The sequence below is a fragment of the Poecilia formosa genome, unplaced genomic scaffold (genome assembly GCF_000485575.1).
Source record: "Poecilia formosa unplaced genomic scaffold, Poecilia_formosa-5.1.2 Scaffold231, whole genome shotgun sequence".
NCBI classification, from domain to species: domain Eukaryota; kingdom Metazoa; phylum Chordata; class Actinopteri; order Cyprinodontiformes; family Poeciliidae; genus Poecilia; species Poecilia formosa.
This window is the reverse complement of record NW_006800170.1, coordinates 85,794-89,882: the sequence shown is the minus strand read 5'-3', so window position 1 is coordinate 89,882 and position 4,089 is coordinate 85,794.

Below are 4,089 nucleotides of genomic sequence, written 5' to 3'. Positions count from 1 at the left end.
GATCTAAACCCAATTGAGAACATTTGGGGATGGATGGCCAGGGAAGTTTACAAAAATGGACATCAGTTCCAGACAGTGGATGCCCTTCATAAAGCCATCTTCTGCTTCTGCTTGGCCATCTGTGTGATTATGATTATTGTTTTCTGTTGCCAAAATTAAAAAAAGACATCATACAAAACTTTAGAGGTAAGTATTAATGAAATAAATAGTACGTTTATTTGAAAAATGAAGATCATTTCAGAATTCAAATTGCTTTTTGAACCATGTGTTTAGAAAGCTCCTCGTCAAAAACACAACACAATGAGATGAACCAACCAGATGATATGGTGAGTAAACACATTTAATTGACGTAGTTTGTGAATTCAAAATGGAAAAAATACAATTGGATATAACAAAATAACTTTAATTTATATTTTGATTTAAATGTTATCCTTACACTCAGAAGATGGACATCATGTGACCTATGCTGGCTTGCATTTCTCCACAGAAATGACGGACAGAGAGCTGAAGACTGAAGAAAGTGTATATTCAAATGTTACAGAATTGATTTAAATATAATAATGTTCAATAAATTCAATATGATTTCCAATTAAAATGATGTCAGAATAAAAGTCCCTTCTAACAAGCAAGTGTTAAACATGGTTATCATTAAAACCATATGTGTGTTTTAAAAATATTTTTTATTTATCTGAAATGTTTTTTATTAGTTGTATGTCAGAAAGCATCATAACTAACAGAAATAGGGGCAGTCTGTATATAAGCAATCTATACGACAATATAATACATTTTCAGTAACATTCTAAATTATTAAAGGGGTCAATATGTTTTAACCAACCTTAATTTATTTTTAGATTATTCATGCAAATAATCATGGTTTTAATCATTATGCAATATTTCTTTAAGTGGTGATGCTAAAAAGAAGTTTTCTAAACATCATGTTGCAGTTTGTAAAGGACTAAATCAAGACGCTAGCAGTCAAGAAAATTAGCACTATTTTAATAACTAATTACCAAAAGGAACGTAAAGGAGGATTATAGGAGAAACTGGACATGGAGCATGGGCTGCGTAATAGTGGAAGTAGTGATAAGCAATGAAAAACAGAGATTATATACTGAGGAAAAGTGGAGATTTGGACACTGGATCCATTCTTCAGTGTATTCGAAGAATTGTTATCAAGAAGTGAGCTTAGAGATCCTGGAGGTTTTTAAGGATTCAGAGGGGATGAGACTTTGATTTTGAAATGTGTTAAAGACATCAGAGCTGTAGGTGTCACCCTAATTAAGCCGATAAGGAACAGCTGTGAAGGTAGCCCTGTGCTCTCTAGCACAGATACTCTCTGGGATAGATGGATCTCCACCAGAGAGGAATAAAAACACCCAAAACACCAGAATCCTGACAAACCACTAAAATTATGGATTACACATATGCTCTACATGTTAATGCTACACAGTCTGGGGTGAGGCAGAAAGTGCCATGCTGCACTGATAGGGGGCAGTGCTGAGCCCCATAGGCACAATGGGCAACAGGTATCTTTCATGTACGCATTAAAAACAACAACCTAAAAACAGTTGGAGAAATACAAAATTTACAACAGGAATACAAAAGTTCCCGGGTGACTCTCCTGCTTGATCTTCACTAAAATGTTTAAAATATGAAGCCAAACAAAGAGGATTTTTTGTGATGGAGACGTATAAGCGCACAGGCTTCATATATATACAGGTAAAATCATACACAATTTTCAATTTTAATCATAACAAAGAGAGCTAAGCAAAAAAAGAGAAAAAAATACATTTTGACCTTATATTAATATTATTTTATTGCTCTTATCTTAAATATTGTTGAAGAGTATGCAATTGACTGATTCATAATTAAACGTTAAAACAACTAAATGTTTCAATTAAAGTCAAAACACAAAGCCTCCGTTTTATATTTAGTATATCCAATTCCAGAGAAATCAGTGCCTCACCAGTTATGAACCTCACTGTACGTCACTGAAAGACACAAAACACAATTAAAGGCTTAACACAAAGAAATAAACTAAAACGTAAAGGCAATGATGACAAAAATGAACAACAAACAAAGAAAAATCATCAAAACACCAACACAAACTAAAAGCAGAGACATAGAACTGAAGAAATAGGATCCATGCACGACTGAACCTATAGACATTTAATGACATTGTATTAAAAGGCACAAGCACCCCGCACACTTCAAGGATACGCAGATAATGGATGAATGGATAGACGTCAGGGCTTAAGAGTCAGCCATTTCAAAGCACTGACTTTGTAACCCTTAAAGGCACATGCTGAACCCTTTGGAATTGAACAGGTCTAAAATTCACATTTTTGGTGCAAAAATAGCTCATATTTTAAAATAAAAGGTACTAAGGGCCTCTATTTGGCTCATACCTGCCAAGTCTTTTTTTTTCTGGGAAACTACCATATTTTACCGCCCTCTCCCACCGTGCTTCCATATCAGTATTTTCCTGTAAATATCCCATATTATGCCCTACCTCTTCCCACAAGTTACTTGTGTCACCCTGCTCTCACGTTAGCTTCTCTCTCTTCCTGCGTTTATGGTAGTCTAATACCCTCTGTTACGTTACTCGATCCCGGCCCCTTTTATGTTAGTATCTTATGTTAGCATTGGTAGAGCGAGTGCACCATGTGCAGAGGATGTAGTCCTCAATGCAGACGTCCTGGGTTGAGTTCCTGGTCTTGGACCATTTATTCCCCTTACCTCTCCTCACCAGATCCTAAATAAATCAAGGTCGTTATCCCTCACAATTTGCAAACTATAATCTAGCACTTCAGGACTTAGCTAAGTGTTCACATGCTGGTTAGTTTCCTCAATTCTAGCAGAGACGAATTAACGAGTTAACGACCACTTAGCTACAACAGGTGCAGCGCACCGAGCTCCTGCTGCTGTTGAGCAACCGATAACTCAGGAACGGAGTGAGCTGACTGCAGAAAAACTTTATGCTCTCTGCCGTCTAATGGTGGTGTGGGAAGATTCTTAATTAAAAAATTAAAAGTAATTAAAATGTAAGGTATAATTAAATGTATACCTTACATTTTTCTGTTTTCTAATCCAATGCTAATTCAGACTGCGAATATTTCATTAGAGGACTCCTATTCTGATGAAGAGACAGTCCGTGATTGAAATCCCTCAGCACCAAGAGAGCCAGGAACAAACAACAAACCTCCAAACAGTCGGTCAAATTTTTCTAACAATGTACAAAACGTGAAGACTCAGGTTCTGGAATCCACCTTGGATTTTCTGATTTCTCCACAGACACACACAAGTCTATCTACGTAAATGTTATGCAATTTTCCCCCCCGTTTGGTGCTTGAATCATACCATCATTGTTTTGTTTGTGTTCACACTATCAGACAGATGACAAATCTCAGATTAGAGAGCTTGAGGATCATATTAGAAAGTTGGAAGAAACAATTGTAAAGAAGGACAAATAAATCAAGAAACTGCGAAGGCTGAACCTCCTACTACAAGGCAATAACTTCTTATGTCTGACATACTTCTTATATTGTGATTCAGGGTTATCTGATGCTACGTATAAAGGTGTTAAAGAAGCAATCTGGTCCATGTAGCAGTCATCTGCTTCCAGCCACCAGTTACAAAAGTTGCAGGGTTTTGCATTCAAGGATTTTTTTATAGATAAAAATAATGATCAAATAAAGCAGATCACAGATATCCAGTGTGGTATCATTTTATAATTTATCCCACAAGGATATCACTTTTTCTGATGTGATAATTTAATCCTAACCCTGTTGACACTTTGAAATTTAGATTACGTTTCCATTATTTTATGTCCAGTCCTATAAATAGAAAGGGTGTGTTTGAAAACACTCCCCTGAAATAACAGTGAATAGTATTTAAAAAAAAATCTTTTCAAAACATTTATTTTTCAGTCCAGCAAAGACCTGATACAGAACCTGTGAGTTGAGATTTCTTAATTTTTCCATATTATGTTTAAGCAACAGATGTTTGGTGTAATTGCCTGGCTTTTATTTTAATTGCCCAGGAGGGCACTTTTGGAAACTTTTTTTAACACCACTAAGTGTAATTGTA